The sequence below is a fragment of the Solanum pennellii genome, chromosome 4 (assembly GCF_001406875.1).
Source record: "Solanum pennellii chromosome 4, SPENNV200".
NCBI classification, from domain to species: Eukaryota; Viridiplantae; Streptophyta; class Magnoliopsida; order Solanales; family Solanaceae; genus Solanum; species Solanum pennellii.
The window spans coordinates 50,634,949-50,649,124 of NC_028640.1; positions in this window are offsets into that span (position 1 = coordinate 50,634,949).

Here is a 14,176-nt window from a genome sequence, read left to right on the forward strand (position 1 = left end):
TATTTTGGGTAGCAACAAAGCAAGCTTTCTAAATAATCCTGGTTGTCAAAGATACATTGTGATGGTGTATAATTCTAATTTATTTATGCCATGGTCTACAAATGTGTCAAACTACTCCAATAGGTCTTCATTATACTTTGATGTTGTAATAATTTCAAGTATGAGTATGATGATAGTACTCTGAACAGTAAGTTTCATGAGTTATCATTTGAATAAAGTGAGGAGTCATTGAGTCAATAAGATCCTACATACACATGTTACAAGTTTTCATAGGCAAGATATATTGTGTCCAATTATAAGTCCTTACATGGAATATATCTGTCCATGTGCATCGTTAGTTCACATATTTATACACCCTTTCATTTGACAGACTACAAAGTGTTAAGCTATCGTAACATCTTATACAGTCCTTGCCTCTTCATAAGAGGAGTTGCACGCTTCCATTTGAAATGCATATATTCCCCAATTGAAAAGTTGAAACGTGTTTTAAATGAACCATGCAGCATGTTCTAATGTCACAACATTCCGAAAAACTTCATAGATTGTTTGTATATATTCTTTGTACCTAATGAATCTCATTGAGTCAAAAGGTCCTAAAGTATTACGTCAAAGTTACATTTTACTTCGAATATCATTTTGCTGCCTCAAGTATTTTATTCGCATGTCCACACCCAAAGATAAAATATACAAGGTAAACTGAATCTAAATAATTTGGGTGGCAGCTCAGGGGCTAAAATACCTAGCCTGCGCCGATCTCAATTTAAATAGTTTGTGTGGCAGCTCAGGGGTTGAAATACCTAGCATGGACCGATCTCAATCTAAATAATTTTGGTGGCAGCTGAGGGATTGAAATACCTAGCATGGGCTTATCTTAATCTAAATAATCATGGGTGACAACTCAGGGGTTGAAATACCTAGCATGGGACAATCTCGATTTAAATAAACATGGGTGGCAGATCAGGGTTGAAATACCTACCATGGGCCGATCTCAATCTCTATAAGTATGGGTGGCAGCTCATGGTTGAAGCACCTAACATGGGCTGATCTCAATCTCTATAAGTATGGGTGGACGCTCAAGGGTTAAAATACCTAGCATGGGCTGATCTCAAACTATATAATTATGGGTGGTAGCCCAGGGGAAAAAACCTATCATGGGTCGATCCCAATTTTTATATTTATGAGAACAATATCCCATGGGTTAAAATGCCTAGCATGGGTTATCCTCTTCTACCACTGGTCAGTTTGTGACTTGTATTACATGCCTTACTAAAATTATGAATTAGAAAAGATTAACACGGACAGGCACCCGATGCCCTTAAGGCCCGAGCGAACAGGCCTGTAACCTGTGCTTACTTTGCATATAACTATAACAATCGCGTGACAAGTTCACATAGGATGCATTGATACGAACCAACATAAGTTGACCCAAAACTTATATACAGGACTTGGCTGTTAAGGCCACAACTCATTAAGACACAACTGAACCATATACATACGTCTACAAAGCCTCTAAAATATAGAAAACCTAGAGTAGGTCGTGATAGACCCCGCCTTACCCTTAACTACGGTACAATACAAAAATGAAATTACCAAGGAATCAATAAAGCTCCGAATCAACCTGGAGCTCACCAAAAGTAGCTCAGTGTGGTGTACTCCTATGGAGGAGGTCTACAAGCTGGAGTACCTGTGCAACATGAAATGTTGTATCCCCCGTGAGGGACATCAATATGATAAAATAAACTGAACTTATAAGGCAATAACATATGTAATACGAGTGGATAGATCAGGAGAGAAGACCATCTTTGATTACTCTTGTGAGATCTTGTAAGTTACATTCTTTTCTTTACTTTTCTGTATGTTATAATCTTTGTAGGGCATATGATACAAGTGATCAGCTGATTAGTGGTAGAAGAGGATGACACATGCTAGGCATTTTAAGCCCTGTGATGCGGTCCTCGTAATTATACAATTCGGAATCGGCCCATGCTAGGCTTTCGCCCCTGAGCTGCCACCCTTCTATACCTATGGATTGGTCCATGCCAGGATTTTTCCCCAAAGCTGCCACCCTTATGTACCAGTTAGCGTAACACCCTGTATTCTACGTTACTAATCTACGTATGTGTCGCTTCAAAATTTCCTTCTGCTATAGTAATGGACTCGATTTCCTATGTGACTGGTGACAATAAAATATGTTTAAAGTTGTAATACCCTGCATGTATCTTCCAACACATATACAAATAACTGAACTCAAAAAATTCAAACTCGGGATGGTATTCGATGTAAAAGTAAAAGTGGTCAAGTGCGTATTAGTGCCATGGTCTTGTAAAGAAATTAAGATGGGGAAAATGATGTGATAGTTCAGGTGCTTGCTTGACTTAAATATGACTGTAAGTGACAATTAGGTGAATGCACCTACTTAGAATTAGTGGACTGCATTTTAAGTAAGGGCAAGTAGGTGATGCACCCACTTAGAATTAGTGGACTGGATTTTAAGTTAAAACGGAGGAAGTAGGTGATGTACCTACTTAGAATAAGTGGACTGCATTTAAGTGAAAAGAGCAAGTTGCTGATGCAGCTACTTAAGAACTTGTGGCAAAATAAAAGAGGTGATGCTCCTGCTTGCTTAAAGTAAAGGACCATATTATTTCCCAATTTATTAAAGGGAAAACGTCCAAAATGGAGTCTCTAAAGCATCAAACTTATCATATCTCCTTCATATCACTTATTATCAAGATAGTTACTCCCAAGGAAAGCCACGGAAGCTCCAAGAGTTCTGGTTTATAGCTTCACCATTAGAATCTGAAGCAAACCCATTGTTTCAAAAGTACAATCTGGTAGAACATCTCCCGTATTAAGGAATTCAAGTGAATAATCTGATAAAAAATCAAGGTAAGTAAGAGAGGACAACCTAAATCTTGAAAAATCCAAGTCTTGGCAAGTGAGGTTTCTGTCTAGCAAGGTAAGCTGTGGAAATTTTCATCCGTCTCTTGTTCTTGCATTATTTATAAAATTTTGTATGTGTTAATGAACTGAGGAGTGTTTCCTCTATATGGTGTGAGCTTGGTGAATGTTCAGGAAGGAGGTTCTGGTTAGGACAGACATGGATTGGAGTCCCCTTAAATATTTGATTGTGAGCTTGCTTTGAGAATCGAAATAATAGTTGAAACTCACGGCATGTTGATCGGAAGTCAAGTGTTCATATTGTTATTTCCACATTGTGAGGCTTAGGGACTGTTTTGTGTATCGTAAAATAAGGGGGGTGGATGAATATGTGCAGAAAAGTCAGTGGAACTGGTTAGAGGATTGAACATTGAAAAGTGAGATATATGACACTTAATTGAGTGTTGCATGAGGTTACTTCCTGCCATCCCATTGTATACTGTTTCCCAAACGTGTGAAGCCCAAGGAGTTTTGGAGGACCATATAAGAAGGCAGTATAATATAAGAAAAAAATTAGAGGATAATAGGTGGGAAGAACACCCTTGATGGTATCAATTATAGATTTACTGCCAAGCACCGTTTTAGTCTTGATCAAGTAGCCCCAATTTGTTGATTAACTACTAATGCTAGTTTTTACTATTTTCTCCATTGTTGATAAATAATCTGAAAGAAAGATGCTCATTGTAAGGTTATTCGATTTCCTATCTCTTTGGCATGAATCTAATACTTGCATTACAAAAAGTAAGCTTTCCAAGTGCCCTCGGTAGTGACTGATCCAAAGATACAGTTCCTACTCCCTAGAGCATTAAGGTGAGCACTCTAATATGAATTTATTACTAAATGTACCTGTTTACTCTACAAGTGTTATCATTCAAGGTTTAAACTTTTTTCATCGTAAAAGTACCTCTAGCACATGTTTCCCTTGAATAAATCAAAGTGATCCTAGATTACACATGGTACATATGTTATACGATCAGCCCATATCTTGCCAACTTGTCTCAATTGTCTGTTCCATCGTATATCTTATCTTTTCACATGTTCATGTGTTCCCTTGATTGGTTATTACTCTCATTGTGTTAGACGATAATGTTACCTCACAAGATCCCTACTTGCTCTATTGTACATCTTATATTTACTTGTTTGGAATATGTATTTGTCCTTAAGTTGAATTTGCCTACGTTCCCCCTTGGTTCCACAATCATGCTTGTAGTTGATATTAGTTTGTAATTATCATATAGAAATCAAATCTCTTGGTCGAATGTTAAATGACTTCACTAGATATGTGCTTCAGTTTGAGATGTCAAAATGAATACTGAGTCATATAAGCTCCTAAGTATTACACGTTCATGTCACATTTGTTTCTCATGTCATTGTTATTATCGTAAGTCCATATTCATATGTCTTCTGCTACTAGTCCATAGTTCCAAACATGGATTATGACAACAAAAACAGTAATCACAAACAATATATGAACATATAAAGAACAATCTCAAAAGAGTTATGAACATCTAAACAACGACCTCAAATATTAAAGAATCTAAGTGAAGCAATCTGTACAATTATGGGTGGCAGCTCAGGGGCAAAATCCTAGCATGATTCGATCCCAATTGGTATAAAAAGGTGGCAGCTCAAGGGCGAAAGCCTAGCATGGGCTGATCCCAATTGGTAAAAGAGGGTGGCAGCTCAGGGGTGAAACCCTAGGTTGGGCCGATCCTAATATGTGGAATTATGAGGACAACATCTAAGGGGTTTAAAATGCCCAGCATTGGTCATCCTGTACTGCCGCTGATCAGCTGATCATTTGTATCATATGTCTTATAAAGATTATAAAGTACTGAAAAGTAATGAAAAAAAATGTAACATACACAATTCTACAAGTACAAGCAAAGGTGTCTCAAATCCGTATCTATGTGTATTTGGTTTCACTTGATCTCTCATTTTACATATGGTTGTATTACGCCTTACATAATCAGTACATTCTTTCGTACTGAAATACCATATTGGCGATGCTGTATTTCATGTTGGTGAGCTCCCGTTGATTCGGGGATTTTCCCAGTTTTTACTGTGCATATTTTCATAGTCGTACAGTCATGGATTCCAGTAAGAGGCTTCTTAGACATTGTAAAGTTATCATTTTTTTTCATAGTCTCACTTGTCACAATTATCGGTTCAGCTAGTCGACATGTGTTTTATATGAAACTTCTCTATCTGCATAGTAGTTTACTTTCTCATCATAGGCCACTTGTAAAGCATGTGTTCATATTATACTTGTCCGCCTAACCTAGGGTTTGGGTATGACAAAATTGGTATCAGAGCAGTTTTTCCTAGGTAGTCTACAAAGCCGTGTCTAGTAGAGCCTTACTTATGAATGTGTTGCACGCCACATTTATAATTAGGGGGCTGCTTGGATATTTTGGAAATGTTACCTTCCATCATAATCCAGATCGTGCAATAGAGCTAAATTAAGAAGCCACTTTCCACTTTTACCTGGTCATGTTATTCATATTATGCTTACTATGGTTAAGGTTGATTCTAGCTAAATTGTCAACATACTAGATTGAGCTCATTTATTTTGACCATCCCACTCCATAAGGTATGTAAACCTTTATGCTTTTTGCATCTAAAGTTGCATTTGTACCATTTGCATCCAGTTGGTTCAATTGATAAAGATATCGTATATGCTTAAAAATTGATCTTTTACCTAGTTACATATATTAGTAGTAGCATTTCCAGGCATATCTTCTTAGGAGGATGTAATCAGCTCTCGAGTTTTATATCTCCTCCATGCTTACAGGATCTATTCCTATAGAGGACACTTGTTTTTAGTCTTTGATATACATAGAATTTTCAGTGGCACAATTTTATAGGTGGATGTATCAGCGCAATAATGTTATTAGAGATATCCTTAATTGGCTGACAAGGTTAAAATTCTCACTGCATGTCCTCTCGAATATGTTAATGTTTGGCTATATGGTATGTGCCAACCCCGAATAAGTACTACTAACATTTGCATTCTTTTCTTGGTTATAAAACTTATGACAAGTGTGCCAATTGCAGAAAATGATATGTGTTAAGGCAGTTTCTATGATTTTCTATGTTTCGGCTACAGAGAATCCGGATGTGACTAAATGGTAAGAAGGTTAACAAAAGAATTATTGATTGGTTAGACCTAAGTTGTTATTATTCAGGTTGTACATAGTGGGATTAGAGTGCATGAAGCTACTAGTTTTGATCAAAATGTACTTGTTAGATAGGAAGCATGTGAGAATGAAGTTTGAGAGATGGGATCTGTCAAAAACATAGGAGAAGGGTGATATGATGATGCTATAGAACAGTGCGATAGGTGGTTATGAATAGTGATTGCTAAGTGAATAAGGGAAGAAAATGTTATCAATTTTTCAACCCTAACGAGTTATAAGGTGCACCTGGGAACAACTTTGTGGACCTTTATTAGATAGAGAAGTCAATTTGGTATTGATTGAAGTCCTGATAACAACAAGAAAAAAAGAGGTGGATAAAAATGTTACCTAGATAGAAGATACATGGGCCTAGTTCATCCACATCATTAGTGCAAAAGAGAAGTAGAGCATCATACACATGTATAGACTTCCTTCAAATTGAATAGAATTTGTTATTAAAAAAAGAGAGGAAATCTATAAGTATGGCAGACCTATCTAGTTAAGCCCAAAGTGGCTAACTCTAAGATGTTATGAAGCATGATATAACTTTATAGGTAGTTGACATTACATGTTATTAGAGTTCATGTTTTATGGTGCGTTCAAGCTTACTATTTATTTTCTATTATGACCTTCAAAAAGGCACCAGACATAGAGTGTAATGTAACACGAGTTAGTAATGAAGGCAAAGTTGATCTCGGCCTCCCGCTCCAAAAGATGAACTATTGAGGATCTATTTTTCTCTATTAGCTATATTTTGATATTGACCTAGAAGGAAGCCAAGTTCCAATAGTAGAACACCTATTAGAGTTTTTAGAGTAGATGGGGAAATTAATTATATGTGCTTTATGGTAGAGTAGTTCCAAAGATGGTTCGTTATGTAATCATACATGTTGCATGTAGCTTATCTATTTGTATGTCATTTTTCTCTTTGTGGATTACTTCCTCATAGGTTACCTAATGTCGTAGAGCGCATGTAAGCTTATCCGCTTTGGATCACCCTTGTTTATTACTATATGTTTTTGCAGGACCTTTTCCCGACATGTTAGTTGTTGCAATGGTTACTTTCCTTATGTCACTTGTCCATATGGTGAGTGTTCTTCAGGATAATCGATCATATGACCATTTCCATATATTTTATATGTGTACTCATTGACATGTTAGTCCACCTATCCTTGCGACATAACACACTTTTTAAACGTGAGTTGTGTTCCGTAGTTCAATTTCTTTTATGTCTACATGTCTTATAGTCTACCTGCTTCCATATTATATATTTTAGAGTTTTAGTATTCATGCATCATGTGCACATCTAGTCCATTTCCTACGTGACTTAAAGCTAATTTGCTAACACACCGCCCGATGAACCATATTCTTGTGTACACCATATATTCAATAAGCTTAATGCACGTATATCATGCTCTCCCTTTTTTGTTAATCTGCCTAAGTGTCATACCCATTGTGACTTATTATCTGTATACTATGCCCCTCTGTGTTTATTGACATGACTTTTGAACATATTTGCAAATATCATTTCCTTGTATCATTATGTACAGAACATTCTACCAGAAATTTTGGAGATATATTTATATTTTATCACAACCATAGATAAATAACTTAACATAATGCCTCACCTATGAAAAGCTACGTGTTTTTATAAGACAGACTCACCTCTAAAAAGCATCATGAGATAAAAAAAGAGGGGAAAGTACTGACCCGATTGGTTAGGCCTGTGATTTTATGTATCCGTTCCATATACAAAAAATGGGGTATACTATTGTTATTCTTGATTGTTAAGGCCCGGAAGCTAAGCTCAAAATGTGCAACCTCCATTGAAGTATTGGAAAAGGAATAGAATATAACATAACATACTAGGGAATAGAAGATGGTAGATATCCTAAGTAACCCTCCTCATTCAAACATCAACATAAGGATCTAAGATTATGTAGTCCCCTGATGTGATCATAAGTCCTACTAGCATTTGTTCATTGATATGTCATTCGCATGTCTTATGTTTAGTGGGTATATTAATTCATTATTTGTATGAGTTCTACTTACGTATCATCAGTGAATTATATGGTAAAGAAAGGGGTTTATTTTATCATATTTATCATTTTATGAACCATATCATGCTACACTTGTCTATACGTGTTAAGATTATTAGTCTATGGACTTTAGATAGTCCTATTATGATTGAAACTCTTGCAAATCTCCAAATGAAATTCCTAGGTTAACAAAAATAATAGCTTCACCCATCATTCGAGGACAAATTATCATAAGGAGGAGAGGATGTAACATCTCGTATTCTATGTTACTAGTTCTATGTGTATGTCGTTTAAAAATTTCCTTGTGGTATAGTTGTTGACTCGATTTCCAATGCGACTAGTGACAATAGAATAAGTTCAAAATCTTAATACCCCGCATGTGCAAATAACTGAACTCAAAAAATTCAAACTCGAGATGGTAAAAGATAGTATTCGATGTAAAAGTCAAAGTGGTCAAGCGCGTATTAGTGCCACGGTCTTGTGAAGAAACTAAGATGGGGAAAATGATATAAAATAATTGAGGTGCTTTCTTGAATTAACTATCCTCTAGGTGTAACAAGTAGGTGATGCACCTAATTAGAATTAGTGGACTGCATTTTATTTAAAAAAGGGCAAGTAGATGATGCACCTACTTAGAATTAGTGGACTGAATTTTAAGTTAAAAAGGAGGAAGTAGGTCATGTACTACTTAGAATAAGTGGGCTGTATTTAAGTTAAAAGAGCAAGTAGCTGATGCAACTACTTAAAAACTTGTGGAAAAATTAAGGAGGTGATGCACTTGCTTGCTTAAAGTAAAGGACCATATTATATCCCAAGTCATAAAAGGGACCATCTTAAGGAATTCAAGTGAATAATCTGATAAAAAATCAAGGTAAACGAGAGAGGCAACCTAAACCTTAAAGAATCCATGTCTTGGCAAGTGAGGTTTCTGTCTAGAAAGGTAAGCTGTGGAAACTTTCATCTCTCTCTTGTTCTTGCATTATTTGTAAAAGTTTGTATCTGTTAATGAACTGAGGAGTGTTGCCTCTATATGGTGTGAGCTTGGTGAATGTTCAAGAAGGAGGTGCTTCTTGGGACAGACATGGAGTGGAGTCCCCTTAAATTTTGATTGTGAACTTGTTTTGAGAATCTAAACATTAGATGGAACTCACAGGTTGTTGATCGGAAGTCATGTGTTCATATTGTTATTTCCATATTGTGAGGTTTAGGGACTGTATTGTGTATCGTAAAATAAAGGGGGTGGATGGATATGTGCAGAGAAGTCAGGGGAACTGGTTAGAGGATTGGACATTGAAAAGTGTAGAATATGACACTTAATTTGAGTGTTGCATAAGCTTACTTCAAGCCATCCCTATATTGTTTTCCAAACGTGTGAATCCCAGGGAGTTTCGGAGAACCTTATAAGAAGGTTGTATAGTATAAGAAAAAAATTAGAGGAGAATGGGTGGGAAGAACACCCTTGATGGTATCAATTATAGATTTACTGCCAAGTACTGTTTGGTCTTGATCAAGTAACCCAAATTTGTTAATTAACTACTAATGCTAGTTTTTATTATTTACTCCATTGTAGATAAATAATCTGAAAGGAAGATGGTTAACTCATTGTAATATCCATTGTTGTACAGCAAGGCATGTAATATCCGATTTTCCATCTCTTTGGCATGAATCCAAAACTTGAATCTCAAAAAGTAAGCTTTCTAAGTGCCCTCGGTAGTGATTGATCCAAAGATACAGTTCTTACTCCCTAGTGCATTATAGTGAGCACCCTAAATGAGTTTGTTACTAAATGTACCTGTTTACTCTACAGAGTGTAAGCATGCAAGGTTTAAACTTGTTTCATTGTCAAAGTACCCCTAGCACGTATTTCCCTTATATAAATCAAAGTGATCCTAGATTACACATGGTACATATGTTTATATGTTGGATATAGGATCAGCCCATTTCTTGCCAACTTGCTTCAATTGTCTGTTCCATCGTATATGTCATCTTTGCACATGTTCATGTGTTCCCTTTATTGGTTATTAGTCCTATTGTGTTAGACGATAATGTTACCTCACAAGATCCCTACTTGCTTTATTGTACATCTTATATTTACTTGCTTGGAATATGTATCCATCCTTAAGTTGAATTTTGCCACGTTCCCCTTGGTTCCACATTCATGAACATCTTGTAGTTAATGTTAGTTATCAAGTATCATATAGAGTTCAAATCTCTTGGCTGAACGTTAAATGACTTCACTAGATATGTGCTTCAGTTTGAGATGTCAACATGAATACTGAGTCATATAAGCTCCTAATTATCACACGTTCATGTCATATTTGCTTCCCATGTCATTGTTAATATCGTAAGTCCATATTCATATGTCCTCTGCTACTAGTCCATAGTTCCAAGACTAAACATGGATTAAGACCACCAAAACAAATATCACAAACGAGGTATGAACTTCAAAAGAATAATCCAGAAAGTGTTATGAAATCTAAATAACAATCTCAAATATTAAAGAATCTAAGTGAAGCAATCTGTATAATTAGGGATGGCAGCTCAGGGACGAAAGCCTAGCATGGGCCAATCTCAATTGGTATAAGAGGGTGGTAGCTCAGGGACGAAATCCTAGCATGGGCCGATTTCAATTGGTAAAAGAAAGTGGTAGCTCAGGGGTGAAAGCCTAGCATGGGCCGATCCCAATTTGTGGAATTATAAGGACAACATCGCATGGATTAAAATGCCAGCATGAATCATTCTCTACTACAACTGATCAGTTGGTCATTTGTATCATATGCCTTAGAAATATTATAAAGTAGAGAAAGGTAAAGAAAAGAATGTAACATACATGATTCCACAAGTACAAACAAAGGTGGTCTCAAATCCTTATCTATGTGTGTTTAGTTTAACTTGAGCTCTTATTTTACATATGGTTGTATTACGTCTTACATAATCAGTACATTCTTTCGTACCGACGTCTCTTATTGGGGACGCTGCATTTCATGTTGTAGGTAAAGCTACTCAACTAGTAGATCTCCCCAATAGAAGAATATGATACTCAACGGTTGTTGGTGAGCGCCACCTTGATTCGGGGATTTTCCGAGTCTTTTCTGTGCATATTTTCATAGTCGTACAGTCATGAATTCTAGAAGAGGCTTTGTATATATTGTAAGTTATCATTTGTATCCGTAGTTTCACTTGTCAAATGTATTGGTTCAACTAGTCTACATGTGTTGTATATGAAGCTTCTCTATCTGCACAGTAGTTTACTTTTTCATCATAGGTCACTTGTAAAGCATGTGTTCATTTTATACTTGTCCGCCTCACCTAGGGTTGGGTTGTGACAGATTGACCCATGCTAGGAATTTTCCGCTGGGCTGCCACCCATAATTATACAGATTGTTTCACTTAGATTCTTTATTCTTGAGATTCTTGTTGATCAATTCATAACTCTTTTTAGATTGTTGTTATGGAGGTCATAATCATTTTGGAAATATGAAAAATATGGACCACTAGTAGAAGACATGAAAATAATACCTCAAGCCAGTAACAATGACGTAAGAAGCTATGTAGCATCATTACTCATGAGCTTCATGACACAATTGATTTCAACTAACAAAGAAGAGGACTCAACAGAAACATGGGGGGCGGGGGCGGGGGCGGATTACACAAGTATAGAATAGTGAACATATAATGATGTAGTTCTATGCACTAAGGAGAGGGGGAAATATTGTTAGCTATTTGGAGATAGTACGGTGCCACTATATTCCTTTACTAGGAATTGAACTTAGGAGATTTAATTCATTGATATGAATGGTAAGTATCAGATTTCACGCCAAGGAATAGGAAATCGAATATCCATACATACCGTGTCCTCTATCCGATATAACTATCACGATTTAGCCTCCCCTTTTCGGTTTTAATCTACAATTTAAGTCATCACACCGTAAGCCTCGTAAAATAGTAGCTAGATTTGATAGATAATGAGCCCGTACAACCCTTAAAATAATGTGTAATCACCACACCCTTATTCTCTGTCCAACACATACATTATATATCCTTTCCCAAGATTAATCAAGCTGCATTAAGAAAAATACACATAAAACAGCCCCAGATATTCTTTATCATACAACTAATTATTGAACTCACCCCCTTGAGTTCTTCATGACAGCACACCCATAATTACTCACTCAAACTCATACATAAGGGGGACGAAAATGGAGCATTCACCTTACCTCAATTTCTACAACTTCTCCTTATAACTTGATTTCGTGTATAACTTCAGCTTCCCTTCACACTTAAACCAAAGAAGAAGAAAAAGGTACCTTAATAACTAAGGAAGTGAGCAGTAGTTTCTGGAAATATTCTGCCTTTGTACTTATACTTGAGCATGAATAACATGTTTTCCTAATCATTCATAGGAGAATCAAGCTAAATCCATATGTTTTAACTTACCTTGGGTTGCAGATATGAGGGTTTATTCAAGAACCCTAAAGAGAGAGCTGGAGTTTATTCTCATTTTTATGTGTTAAAATAGGTGAAAAGTCAGCTCATATTGGATTTATATGGAGCTTATTGGCCACAAAAATATTCTCTAGAACCTCATTTTTTATGTTCATTTTCAGCCACTAATTGGTCAAGTAGGTGATGCAACTCAAAAGGTCAAACCATGTGATGCACCTACTTGCTTTCACTTGGGCTTTAACTATATTGGGCCTTGCAGAATTTGCTGCTAGACTTTCTTTCATTTTTATTTTCTTTTAATAGGTTTGGGCTTCAAGTCAGCCCATTTATATAAGCTTAATCAAGCCAAGCAAGCAGCTCAATTATTTTATTCCATTTTCTTCGACTTATAACTTATACTTTCAACTTTAATCTTAATTACAAGCTTACTATCTCTAGTTTAAATATTTTCGTCGGAGTTAACTTACAGCACACATGTTGAAACGTGCAAGGTATCAGATCACTTTCCGAGCTAGTTTGAATCAACACTAATCAGATAAGGAATATGGTCCCTCACCTATACCATAAGGCCTGTATCACAAGAATTAGAACAAGCATATGCGTAATACGGGCTGTTACAATAGTAATATATCATGTACCCAATTTCTAATAGTCATATCCACAGAAAAGTTGATAAACGTGTTGAGAATGGTAAAACAAGACATTGTGATCCTATAGGTTGTTCCTCGTTTCCAGATGCCCCGGTTGCTGATGTGTTTATATGTTCTAATAGTTAACTTGTTTACATGTTATCCATTCTAATAGTTCACTTGTTCACGCGTCATGTGTTCACAGAGTTACTTTTATGTGTCATCTGTTCTCATAATTTGCCTTGTTCATATGTCACCTATTCTCATAATTATCTGTTCGAGTTTCACATATGTCATAACTCACGTGACATTGCCTTCTTGTTAATGTGTTATATGCCCTTGATGGCTCCATTGTTTTTATTTCATTCTTACAGCTCACTTGCGTGCGTGTCTCCTAGTCCACTTGCTTATTATACAACTACATGTATCCAGTTCACTTGTTTACATGGCTATCTCATAATCTACTTGCTTATGTGGCTACATGTCTTATAAATCACTTGATCAAATGTTACATGTCTTCATACTCACTTATTCATGTGTCGCATGTTTCTATAACTCACTTTTCCTTATGTAAAATCCCATTGTGTTCTGCTCCACTTGTATGTTATAAACTTTATGTGGCTTATCAGTTCTTCTACTATTATCCCCTCATTGCTTACTTGCTTAAGTGATACATATGTTATAATAATGTATCTTCATGAAATAGAGGGAAAAAGGAATTTAATTATGTCTAATTTTATGCCAATTCATATGGTTTTAATACATGTACATGTGGCATCCTCTTGGGCAAGAAGAGGTACTTCAACTTAAATGATCACATGTTTTTGCAATAGATATGTAGTATGTTTGCAGTTTCCAAGTGTTGCTACCCTAATATGTTGTGTTCTCTTATATGATTTTCAGTAACTATCGCGTTTTTAGTTTGCTTTGCATATGAGTATAA